The following is a 13,476-nucleotide window of genomic DNA, read 5'->3' on the forward strand; positions in this document are numbered from 1 at the left end:
GGATAGAGGAGAGCATCCTAGGAACAAGCTCCGCATCTCTCCCAAGGACTCATATCCCAGTTCCAGGGCCCACCCCGCACCAGAGCACAAGTCATCCACCAGGGAGGCTGTGCTTCATTTTACGACCTTCATTTTATGAACGAGAGGCCAGTGGTGAAACAGTTTCTCCACAGAGCCTAGTAGAGGTTTCAGGCTTCTTCTTTAAGCTTGGTGTTCCATACAGTCTCTGTTGTAATGCTTCAGCTTGGTTGTTTGCAAACCAAGTTCAAAGCACTATACACAATACACAAATGAATGAATGCGTTTCAATAAAACTATTTGCAAAGACAGACAGTGACCCACATGTATGTAGAGGCCACATCTTGCCAACCCCTCACTTTGAATTTCAAAATCTGGTAATACACTATCTCAGTTACTTTTCTCTCATTCTGAGACAAAATGCCTGATACCCAAAGTTAAAGGCAGAGAAGTTTATTTAGCTTGCAGTTTATAGAGGTTTCAGTCTATTATGATTTGTGTTTAAGTGTCCCCACAAAGCTTCATGCAGTTGTGGGGGGACAGGCCTTTCAAAGGCGGCTGAGTCTAGTGTTTGTGACTGGTGCACTGTCTGGTGCTGGGATTGGCACCCGCCCAGGTGTGGGGAGCCGCATACAATGTAAGGGAGGGAAAGGGGTGTGCTTTTCCTTTTACCCATTTTGCTCTTGTTGCTTTTGGTATTGTTGTACTCCCCAAAAAAGGACCCCCAAGATGAAAAACGACATCTTTTTAAAAAGACAACATCTTTTTAAAAGAAGCACTTTTATTTTAGCTGGCCCAGCGACACAGTGCAGATGGAATTTGCAAAGCTGTGCAACTGAGTCAGAATTTTGACTGATTTTTATAGTTCATTTATGATTAGCTCATTGATCATTAAGTACATAGCGATGAGAAACAGAAACAAGGTGGGCCTTTGTTCCCCTTTGCTTGAGGTCAGAGGCATTGTGGGTGGTTAGCCAAGTCATAGCCCTTGGTCTGCCAATTCCAGGAACATTTGTCTCTCATAAAGGGAACAATGGTTTACACAGCATCATTTGTCTCTTGCAGTGGGAACAAAGGTTGACATAGCAAACAGGTTACTGGAGGGGGAACGATGCATACAGAACAGCATGATGACGTGGTCAATTAATCTATAACTATGTGGTTGGTGCTTGGTTACTAGGGTAACAAGCTCAGCACAGAATGACAATACTGCTAATAACTATCCTTTTAACTATTTTTGTTAATAACTATCTTTTAATTAACTATTTTAATTTTTCAGCATCTTAGTATCACAAGTATCTGCCCTGTGCCATGCCACCGTGCCTTGGAACCAGCTAATTATGAACTGAAACCTTCATAAACTCTGAATTAAATAAACTTTGTCTCCTTCATTTTGGATGTCAGGTATTTTGTCTCAGCAATGAAATAAAAGTAACCAAGACAGAGTTCATATTTGGCTGGCTCCAAGGCACGGTGGCAGGGGAGAAACAGTTCGTGGTGGACAGAAGGTAGAAAGCAGCGAGGACCTTAGCAGGTCTTTCTGCCTCCTCTTTATCTGTACTATGGGGCTGGGGTGCTAAACCAAGCAGTGGGCTGATGCAGCAATCACATACCTGTAACCCCAGCGTGGCACCAGGAATCAGTCACACACCCCAGATCCAGCCACCTCTGAAGAAGTCCAACCTGTGACGACAGGAGGTTTCAGGGAGACACCTAGGTGCCATCGATAATACCCCCCACCCTGCCACACTGGACGTTGATATGTCACCGGCCAGGGATAAGGATCTAGTACTTCCCTTCTGTCAATGAAATAGTTGTCAAGAGGTGGCCAAGTTGGCAGTGGAGGGGAAGAGGGAGTTGACAGAGGGACAAGGTGGGCGTTGGAGTGGCTGACAGCAAATGACAATGAACAAGAACCCTGGAAAGTCACCCAGGTAAGGATCTCAGCACCTGTGGTCCAGGAATCCCTAAAAAGACATTCATTCTGTGGGGTAACGGTGTCTGCCAAGCCGGGAGATACAACAGTCACCGCACCCAACTCTGCCCACATCTTAGCTTGCCCCAGTGAGAGCCCCCACAGTGGGGGCCAGACAAGGGCCCTGAGGCTTGGGGGGTTCGGTTGTCTCAGGCCCCAGGTCACACACAGGATGGAGCAAGGTCTGTCGAGAATCTGTCCACGGCAGACCACACTGCTGCCCTTGTGCCAGTCAGCCACAAGTACAAGATACGTTTTTGCCCCTCGGCCTACACCGCCGTGGCCTCGCACATTGGCTGCCACCTTGTCCTGGTGGGTGTAGTGTGAGATTAGTTAATAAGGCAAGGCTGCAGAGATCTCCTCTGATCACCACTGTTGGGGCAACTTCCGGTTATCTGTTGCATGGTACACGCTACGCAGCTTTCCTCCCTCCAGCCGCTCCTTTTATGTTAAATATAAGATTTTTATCCTCAGAAGGGGGATTATCTCAGAGCAGAATTGGGAAGGTTAAACACTATCTGTAAAACACATTCGGCTGTGCCATGAAATGAATTACATAATATATCAGTCATCTAGCTGGCTCTCAAAACCCTGCAAACGCATTTCTGAATGGGTATTTTATATTTTGCCTTCCTTCCCGTGAAGGTAAAAATGACCTTGGTTCTTAGGAAGTGAAGATATATTGAACGAGTGAGGATCAACATGGTTCCATTTCATTTAGTCTCCACTAAAACTGCAAGGAGTGAAAATAGAAATTGAATTTATTTTACTATATATTGCCTCATTTGAACTTTAGTAAGGCATTAGCTTCTAAAGAAAACCCTCCCCTTTCCGTAATCTCTTATTGATGGGATGTTAAGGAAATTGCCTTGAGTTTATTGATTCTGAGCTACAAGGTACAATGCGCCCACAGTGCACTCACTAGGAAACGTGCTGGCCAGGCTGTCACCACAGGGACAGAGCCGCTGACCTTGCAGCCCCACACCTGCCCAGCTGCACGCTCCTCTCCAGGGCGGGTTACAGAATGCAGGCGACCGGAGCCATTCCCCTCTGATCTCCCCTTAGAAGAGTGGTCGGCCTCCGCCATCCTGGGGGCAAGAAGACCCTTAGCAAGCATCCCCAGGCAGCCCAGAGGCAGTGCCCAGCAAAGTGGCTCTTCCTGGAGTCCTCCTCATAGTGTGGTGTGGCAGGAAACACTGTTTCCCTTGTCCATAATCGCCCAGGAAATGACAGACATACATGCCTCTCATAGGGGCAAGTCCCCGAATGGTCAAGGAGACGGCTGAGATGCTGCACTAAGTGGCTGCACTGAGGTGGGGAGAGAATGGAGAGCAGACTGAGGAGAGAAACCACTGTGGGGAGGAGAGGGCAGACAGACTTCGGAGGTCAGGAAGGTCAGGAAGGCCGGTCACTCTACGTGGTGTGTGATGCAGAGCCATCATCCGCACCCACGACAGCGGTTCAGAGTGGACGGGGAAGGAAAGGAGCTGGAGGTGAATGGAAGAGCAGAGGGCCCCTGAGGATGCTGCCCCTGGGGCGGTGGGGGAGAAAGCTAAGCTCAAAGTGACCAGGACACTCGGCCAAGCATCACCACACCTCGGTGGGAGAGAGGCAGGGATCAGACCCCAGGTCCCAGGTTCCTCTCCTCCTCCTGCAGAGTATGCCTATGACAGCAGTCATCCCAAGGAGCTGCCTGGAGGGGACCTGGCGGCCACCTGCCTTTGAGACGGATGCCTGATCCACCCTCCCTCTCTGACCTCACTGCCTCCAGTGGGCTCTAGGGTGTACAGCAGCTGGTGTGAGGGTCCAGCACGGGTCCTCAAGGCCAGGAGAATCCCACTCTGGTCACCATTTGCCACGGGGGCCAAGACAGCAAATTTTGGGTTCCAGCTTGCCTGACTCCAAGTACCCAAAGGTACTTGCTACAGGTAGATGTACAAGGAAAAGGTAAAGCACTCTCCCCTGCAGAGCTGCAGCCTTCTTCTCCTCAGACATCAGGGCTCCTGGACCCCCAGCCTTTGGGCCCCTTCACAGCACCGCGCCCCCAGGTACTCAGCCTGGCGGCTTCAGGCTGAAACACAGCATGCCTAGACTGGGACTGAGCCACAGCACGGGAATCCTGGATTCTGCTGTTTGCAGACAGTGGTCCACAGGATCTTGTGGCCTTCATAATCACATGACCATCATTCCTAGATAGACAGAAATACACAGATAGATAGATGATTGGTAGATAGACAGATGATAGACAAACGATGGATGAAAAATATAAATGATAGAGGATAGCTATCAATGTTAGACAACAGACTGAGAGATGATAGTTGGGTAGACAGATATGGTAGATAAATGATAACTATAAATGATAGAAGATAGATATAAAAGATAGATGGTGATTGGTGGATATGATACCAGACATTATGGATGGATATGGATGGGTGCATGGACATGTGAGTGGGTGGGTGGGTGGATGGACAGAGATGGATTCCATTATTCTGTCCCTCAGAGACCCCTGACCAACACCATTCCTATGGTCTCAGAGATGCACATTCAGAAATAAGGTGATTTCCACTGAAGATGCCTTGGCCTCCTAAGCCAGGTCTGCTCAACGACTCAAGTGTTTCTTCGCTGCCCCCTCATCTGCATGTATGAGAATTCCATTAATGCTTCTTGCAACCACATTTTTATTGTCAATTCTCCCCCGGAGCTGAGCTGACCTTGTAGACCTCGTCAAAACGTCCTCCTCCAAGATGAGGGACTTGAAAGGAATTGCCTGCCACCTGCCCCCCATCTGCAAGGAAGTGCTCAAGAATGACTTTAGGGTCAGCGAGGCAGACTGTCCTTTCCCTGCTAACCCTGCCACCTCCTTCCAGAGGGAGGCGAGTTGGTCCGTTGCCAGCACAGTCCTCAGAGCACAGACTGTGAGAGCCAAGAGTCCCAAGCAGTCCAGACCACAGGGTCGCCAGCTGCTGAGAAATGGGCCTGTTCACTTCTGAGGACCCCAGTCCTGGGTAGTAGCCGAGCAGAGGGATCGTCCTATCCTTCCAGAGCTCAATGATGGGGCATCCTCTGGGGATGAGACAGACCTGACTGAAGGTTAAACTGGTGCACCTCCGCCTTGGGCCTCTGCACTAGGTCTGTCTTTCTTCTCCATCTCCACAGAAGTGGGGTGGCTGGCAGGAGCGGGTGCAGGGCAGGGAGAGGAGGCCCAGCATACCACCAGTGTATGTGGAATGGCCTTTAACTTGGGATAGGGACAGATGTGTCACAGGCTAGGGCCCCACGCCTCCAGGGAGACAGGGAGCCAGCAGGACAGGTCATGCAGGGCGTGGCCCTGCTAAGAGCAGTGGCTTTTGCTCAGCTCCAGGCAGTCACCACAAAGCAGGCAGGTGTGTTCCTTGTGACTAGATCTTCTAAGTTTCTCCCCCAAGAAAAGCTAAAATGTAGGTTTTCATGAAGAAAAATGCCTATTATAAAACACCGGAAACCGGTTCTAAAAATTTCAGGTTCCATGCTGCTCAGTGAAGCGTGAAGCTGGTCCGCCCCCACCTGCGGCCAGAGCAGGGTTCTCAGGTCCAGTGACCACACAGGCCCATAGCCAGCATTTCTAATAGGCTCCAGGGGCAGCTGATGCATACCCTCAGGCCACACTGGAGGCGGCCACTGTGGTGGCCACCAGGCCCTCCAGCCTCACTTCTGCCCCAGGGTGCGTGGTGGCTGGTGGCAAGGGGTCTGAATTGTCCTTCAGGGCTTGCAGTGATTGGAGCTCTGCCTGCGACCCTGCTCCTTGTTCTCAGAATAACCCCAGGCACTCAGCCTCCGCTCCTTTCTCCTGATCAGATCTCCCTGGAGAGGTCTGGACCCCTAAGAGCCACACTTGTTATCTGAGCCGCAAGCCAGAAGCTGCTGCCCTCAAGAATCAGGCGCCCCTGGGACCTGCGACAGCCTGACACTGGATCCTGTTAAAGTCAGACTAACTCCAGTGTGAATTCTCCCAGTGGAAGGGCTCTGAGAGGTGGCACTAATTGCCTGAAGCTTAAACCACATTTTAACCTCTTCTTCCTTCAGAGCTGTTCCAGCTAGGCCAGGGGACATCGAAAGCCAAGGGCCTCTCACTCAGACCAGGGAGCACGCTTCGGGTAACCAAGGAGCTGTGGGCAAGGCGCGCACCTGTCGCCCGGGCAGGACAGTGCCCAGCCAGGCCCTCTGCTCCTGCCAGACCCTCCACTGCTTGCTGACTCCCTCCTTTTACGATTCATTTTTCAGCTGACACCTAATGATCCTGTGCCGGTGGGCTGTGTTGTGTGGTGTTGGGCTACAGGCGAGCACAGCACAACACTCAAATCAGTGCACGCGCATCTGTCTCCTTGAATGTTCACTGCTGCTTCAGAAACATTCAAAATCCTCTCCTCCAGCGTTTTAAAATACCCAGCAGTGGTGACCGAACCGACAGGCACCTTCCTGTGCTCACTTCTGCCTAATTATGGCGCTATGCCACCCTCCCCCACGGAGCCCTCCAGAGACCTCAGCCAGACTCTGGTGCCTCGGGGTGTGGCCCATCTGGGAAGCAGGGAGCCCCTTCCTTGAGTCCCCCCGAGGGGCATTCAGGGCCTGTTGGAGCCCAAGGGTTCCAGGCAGCCCACAAGCTAGACTGGAGACTGTGAATCCAAACAGAGCTGTGGCCAGGCTTCACAGGAGGCTGTCTGAGAACAGAACCCCCAGGCTCTTAACCACTCCCCCTCATCCAGCACTGGTGTCCCACCTCCAGATCACCCTCATTTCTTCACTGGGACACAGAGGCAGGAGCCCAGGAGGTGTTCAGTGACATACAGCACTGCTGGACTGCTGGACTGCAGGGCCAGGCCACCAGCCAGGGTGGGAGGATGTGGTGGGGCAGGTAAATGCCAGCCATGTGAGCTGGGGCTGATCCCCAGGGGGACCCTGAGGGGATGGCTGCTGTCACAGAGGGGAGGGGTTTGTGGGACAGGCTCGAGGTGGGACCTGGACTGGGAAAGGGGTGTCCCTTCCAACAGACGCAGGCCCACCTTCCCCCTCTGGCTCCGACTCAGGGGCTCTTGGGCTGGTTACTTCCGCTGGTCACATGGGCCTGAAGTCTGCCTCCTGCCAGTCTGAGTCACTCAGAGCAAGGTAAAGTCATGTCCTTTGTCTGAAATCAAGGTGCTCTGGACCAATGAGGGCCCTTCAGGGACCCGAGTATCTCTGCAATAGGCCCTGGGGTCACTGAGGGTCAGGCTGGACGGCAGCAACTGCCATGACATCGGAAGAGGGTGTCTTCGAGGTTCCTTGGCCTTGTTCCTCCCCCTCAAGGGTTTTGATTTGCTTTCAGGAGGGCGAAACCCATGGTTCCCTCTCTGGCGTGCCCAGGAAGACCCGGAGGGGAGGGAGGGAGCTCAGTGTGGAAAAACCTGGTGAAAGTGAAAAGGACGCATTTTCAGGAATCATCTTCCAGTACTCTGCAGGGAGGTCTCTCCCTGAGCCTCAGTTTCTCCATCTGTGAAATGAGTAACAGCATCCGTCTACACCATCCTGGTGAGGGCTCAAAGGACCTGAAGCCAGCAGAAGTCCCTAGAGAAAGAGCCGGAGACAAGGGTTCAGTGCATAAGGCTTGTTGGGGAACACAGAAAAGAGGGAGAAGGCTGGAATCATGGAGCAAGGAAGCTGTCCTGGCTGGTGCCCGCCTTAGCTTGCCTAGCACAAACACAGACTCAACCCCAGCGAAACATGGCCACCATTGTCCACAATGGGGAAGGGAACGGTATGGCAGGGTCACTCAGGACCCACTTAGGACAGCTCCCCTGAGGAAGGGAAGGGGGCCCGAGCAGTCTGCAGCCAACACTCACAGCAGGCCGGGAAGGCGAGCTGGGCTTTCCTCCTCACGTCTCTTCAGCACGCAGGCCTCTCATCTGTGTTTCAAGTTCCCCAGTCCCCCAAAGTCTGAATCAAGAGTGTGCATGTCACTCCAGAGAGGGGTGAGGATGGTACCCGAGATTAGATAGAAACACAGGCAGACAGACAGACACACAGACATACAGAGAAAAGAGAAAGACAGAGACCGAGACAGAAGAGGTCGCCTCCATGGAACTCTCACTGCAGTTGCTGCTGTGACTCTGCTGTTCTATTTTTAGCTCTTCTGTCAGCCTGGCTGTGCCTAATCTACGAACTCGAGGTGGTCACAGGTGTGCCCACACGGGGAAAGGTGCTTGTCTAGAATCTGGTACCACCTGCAGGTTCACGCCTCCCGGAGCTCGAGGGCCACATGTGCTGTGGACCAGGGACCCCTGAACCCCAACCATGAGCCAGCTTCCCAGCACCAGGCAACATGCATCATGCAGGCAGCACTCCTCCCACCCTAACCTGTTCATGTCTGAGGAAACAGAGGCACGCAAAGCTGACCAGGAACTCACACTGCAAACCCAGCTGTTATCAGCTTGCTAGGCAACCCGGCCAAGGGGCTTCCACCACAGCCTTTTCTTCTCAGTGGGGAGAGTGAAGAATAATTTCCCTTCACCAAGTCATCACAAGACAGCTGTACCCTAGGCGCACACACGCATACCCATGTACACACACACAACCTGGACTTGCTTGGCACCTGACAGCTAAGGTTCAGCTAAGGTGGAAGGGACCAGCTCGGGCTGCCCTGGCTGCACGGCCTGCCACCCACCCCACCCCACCCTCCGGCATTCAGCACATCAGCAGCTGCTGACATGGGGAGGACCTGTCCCTGCCTCTGCGGGCTCTGCCTTGGGACCCTTGGGAGCCCTGCAGACTCAGTGTCTGGCACCTGTGCCCACCACCCTCTAGACTCCAAAGCAAAAAGAACAGGCAGTGCCAGACACTGTGCCAGCCCTGGATGCTGTTCCATCTGGCCCAGAAAGGCTTTCGCTTTTCATTACTTGAAGACATTAGAATTTCAGGAGAACTTAGTGGGGAAACTCTGGCTTTCTGGCTTCTCTAGAAACCTGGACTCAGCCAGCCCTGTGTCCAATGTGCACCCCAGTCGGGGCCTGCATCTCCCTGAGCTGCAGCCTGTGCTACACCCACTTGTCCCCTGGGGATACCACACCTGTCCCTTCTGGGCCTCACTGCCCATCCCTCCTTGCTGCAAGAGGCTGCAGCTCCCTTTGATCCCTAGGGACAGAAGAACCTGGGACACTCCAGGACATGAGTCTGGAGGATCCACAGGTTGTATCGCATCTTCCTCTTTGGCCCTCGAGACCCCGGAGAACTGCTACATCCCCATGACAGGAATGCATGTGCCATGCAGAGACATGGGCACCCCTGCACGTCCCGTTCTAGAGCAACGCTCTGGTGTCCCAAGTCGCATTTTGTAGATGAGGAAGGAGCCCAGGGAGAGTAGTGTGCTTCCCAGGGTCTCACAGGAGGCCAATGGCAGAACCAGGAAGAAGGAACCCTAGGAAACAAAGAGAAGCCACTAGCTCCACCATCAGACAAGAAAGTCACTCAGTGACAAACTCTCCTGACGCTCTTGCTGTGCATGCATGGATGCTGGGGCAAACCTGCTTCTGGTGCTTGTGCCCAAGTCAGCACACATCCACCAGTACCTGAGAGCTGGCCGGGTCCTCACGCTGCAGCCAGACCCTCAAACAGGCCCGCTGGCCCACGTGACTGGTGGACCTTCTCATCATCTAGGTAGGGCATCACCCCGTCCTCTTCTCAGCTGACCTCCAGAACCCTCACCCCAGGCCCCAAATCTGACCCCAGCCATGTCACCCTCAGACTGTCTCCTCTCAGCCATCCTCCCCACCTTGCCTGTCGAGGCCTGCTGAGCCTATCACTGAAGGAACATTAAAACATCTCCAGCCCTGTTCGGAGGCTCCGTCACCCACCCCCAGGATACCTTTCCTTAGCACTCCTGACAGAGCGGTGATTTCGCCTAGGCTTATGCCATGGAAAAAGGAAATTTATTACCTTACAGGGCATTCTGTTCTATATTTCAGAGCTCCAAGTTTTAGAAAATCTTTCTTTAAACCTACCTGAAATCTCCTACATTTTTATATCATTCACCCGTCAGCAAACACGTGTCGAGTGCAGATTTGGTGACTATATAATGTGAGAAGTGACAGCAATTGACTCAAGTTGATATACCCAGTAAAAGGTATCACTGGAAAAAGGGCTTCAAATGAGACTTATTGCAAAGCTCAAACATGTGATCCCACATGACCTTGAGCTCTGCGACAGCTCCTGGTCAACTCTCTCATGTTAGCAAAAGGGTTGCTGTAATTCCAGGCTTCTCATCTCATCCTCCAGGGGACACAGAGATCTTTGGTTAGCTCCTCCCATGAGTCCTAAACACTCCTGTTGGCTCAAGAGTAAACCAATTGCTGCAGCCAGTAGAAGGGGATAAGAGGCTGAGGTGCGGCATCTGTCCTGTCCATACAAAGGACTTGACAGGAGGAAGAGGCAAGTTCTCTAAAGGAAAATGAGATGCTTTTGATTGGAGTGGGGTGGAGCTGGATACTGAAAGGACCCACAAATTCGTCCTCATGTGTCTGCTTTACAACAGTCACCATGTTGGCTGCTGAGGCCAGCACACTGAAACTCAGTCCCTGCCCAGAGAAGCCCCTCACCTGGTGGGGACACTCATTCTGCACAGGGTCCTCATCATCTGAAGATGCTGCACCTTCTTTGTTGCCAAGTTAAGTGCTCCTGGTTCACCCCATCATCCAAATAGGTACATGGGAGGCAGCCTACGTCAGTCTCCTCTTGAGGATCACACGAGCAGAGTGCACAGAATGGACCTGAGTCCACACACAGTGGGTCTGCCCTGGGCCCAGAATCAGAACTGGGTCTGGGACTAGGACGGCAGTCCAGAGCTTACCTGTAGGCGATCCCAGAAGACACCGTAGGAGGGCAGGGAAAGAGGTCAGTCAGCGGTTGAGTCCGTTGTCACTGTGGGCGCAGTGTCTGCAGACAGCTCTGTGGCTGGGAGAACTAGAAGTCATCTTCACACTGTGACATCCAGTGTGACTTAGCTAGGCCCAGAGCAACAGTGAGCCAAGCCCTCCTCGCCTGGTGAGGGAGTGACTCGTCTTCTCTTCCCGGGCCAGATCCCAAGGGCCAGTGGCTGTTTCCACTGCGGGGCGATGTGGCACAGAAGCACTGCAGTGGAAAGAGGCAGTCATTTTAATGGATTGAGGCTAAAATGCTTCCCAAATTCAAAAAATACAGTGCCGAAGGCTTGGAAGGAGCTGTGGTAAAGAAAGAGACCAGCTGGTTCCTTCAGCCTCATGTGGGTCAGCCCTGCTTCAGCTGCAGGTTACAGGAAATCTGGCTCCAGCTGGCTCCCAAAAAAGAAATCCTACTGCACACATAACAGAAATCAGACGTGGGCGAGACAAGGTGTCCACAGTAGCTCGTACGGCAGGACTTGGGCTTCTCCCACCTGCATTCCTGCTGCCATGGTCTGAATGTGTCCTTCAAAAGTTCGTGTGTTACAAACTTTATCTCCAAATCGTTTGTTGGTGTTATTTGGAGGTCAGACTTTAGTGAGAGATCGGGGTAAGATGAGGTCATATGAGTGAGGCTCTGCGATGTGACTGGTGGCTCTGTAAGAAGACAGAGAGACGGGTTTGCATGCTCAGGCTGCATGGTGATGGGATGGCCTCTGCCATGTTAGGACCCAGCGGGAAGGCCATGACCAGAGCAGCACCGTGCTTGGTACTTTCAGTTGTATTCTGCTACCAGTGTAAAGCCGAGTAGATACGCTTCTCGCAGTCAGCCTCATCCCATACTTGGGTTTCCCCTGTCTGTGAGACAGTAATTAGGAGCTGCCTGGCTGTCTGCTGCCTCCAGGAACTTTTGCAGAAACTCAAGCCACCCTATGCCAGAGCCCCATTGGCTCACTATGGGTCACCCAATCTCAAACCAAGCCATAGGGATGACTTCCAGCCAGTGGAGTCCACACCCAGAGTTGAGATAAATGCACCAATTGGAGCCTCAACTCCACAGGGTCCAGCTATCACAGTCTCTCAGAGCACAGAGGTCAGCTGTCAGTGTCTTTGGGAATAGAGTCATTTCCAACATTGTTTCTGTGGAAAGATGCATTCGATGCACTGGCCACTCATTCTTCTTTCGTCAATCCTGGGGACCGTGCTGGGAGAGATTTAGGGGTGGGGGAGGCCCTGCAGGGCTCTGGCCAGGCTTGGGCACAGGCTTCCTACCTAGGAAGTACCTGACCAGTGACAACTGCTGAGCTGCAGGGCACAGGCGATGGGAGGGCGCCAGGCAGAGTCGACAGCCATGATCTCCAGCTCTATGCTGCTGGCTGAGGTGACACTGCCTCTCACCCCCGATCATCTGCCTGCTCTGCCTCCGATCATCGAAAACAGCCTCCTCTCAACTTTAGACCGCTGGCAGCATCGCCCAGCAGCTGCTGTGTATTCACATGACGAGACCTGCACACTGGTGTGCAGAGTTTGATGCTGAGACTGAAAGAGGTCTAGAGTCCTGGACGAAGACACAACCATCACAGCCCTGGGGAAGCTCAGTCCCTGGAGAGCTCTGCCAGGCAGGAATGAGGAACAAGAAGACATTGTCTCTGCGTGAAGTCACTCCGTGAATTGGAATGATATTTATACTCTCAGGTCACTTTTTCCTGCACTGAAAACAGGGAAGTGTCTTCCCAGTTCTGCCAACTTCCTGGGAAGCTGACAGGAAGGTCGAGAGCCGACTCTACAAACCCATAAGGTCAGTGTCCTTTGGTGCCACCTGTGTGGAGCCCTGCTGGGAGCAGACCAATCACAGCAGTGCTTTCCCTAGCCAGGCCACTTCACTTCCCCTCTCAATGCTAACACACGGGTGAGGAGTGAGCACCAGGGGTCAAACAGTGTCCTCAGGGTCACGGACTAGCTCGAGGTAGGGCTGTCTGCTCCAAGGCTGCACTGTCTGTGGCCACTCTGACTGCTTGGTAGTCTCATGATTGACACTGCAAACAAAATTCAAACGAGACTGACCTGTGCAGCACCATAGTCCAGGGAAGACAAGAGGTTCCATTCACAGAAAAGCTCCACACCTAACAAGTCTGACCTTGGAAGAATAACAAGAGATTGCAAACATTCTCATCTTCAAGGGCCTGGGAACAGAGAGCAGAAGACACAGGCAAAGCCCACCTGGTTTTCAGGGAAAAGACAAACTGGTGAGGCTGTGGTCAGGTTTACAAGAGGCCACTGTGACAGACCCAGGCCGGCTGTGGGTACACAGCGTCAAGGCTTTACCAAGCACCTCCTGGTGCCTGGACAGACCATGGACCGTGGGGACCCTGTCAGTATTCAGTTCTGTGGCATTGAGCACAAGGACAATGCTGTCCCCATAGCCACCACCCGGCTCTAGAACTCTGTGCCCGACAGACACGCATCCCATGGAGATAGCTGGCACAGAAAGCTTTGCCAGTTCCTTCCGAGCAGATGCCAGTTCCCATGTAGGGAGGGGGGCAGAGTGAAGTGCGGAAT

General features: G+C 52.8%; 1 long non-coding RNA gene across 1 annotated transcript; it reads right to left on the reverse strand.

Moving 5' to 3' along the window:
- Positions 1–455: 455 nt before the first annotated feature.
- LOC134478734 (uncharacterized) lies at positions 456–13,050 on the reverse strand. Its single transcript, XR_010051537.1, has 2 exons — positions 10,848–13,050; positions 456–7,573 (listed from the first exon to the last, which is right to left on the reverse strand). It is a non-coding gene; the product is annotated as an uncharacterized LOC134478734 (long non-coding RNA).
- Between the last annotated feature and the right edge of the window lie 426 nt (positions 13,051–13,476).

Source organism: Cavia porcellus, unplaced genomic scaffold (assembly GCF_034190915.1).
Source record: "Cavia porcellus strain 051 isolate PalLab524CR breed Dunkin Hartley unplaced genomic scaffold, mCavPor4.1 scaffold_14, whole genome shotgun sequence".
Classification (NCBI taxonomy): domain Eukaryota; kingdom Metazoa; phylum Chordata; class Mammalia; order Rodentia; family Caviidae; genus Cavia; species Cavia porcellus.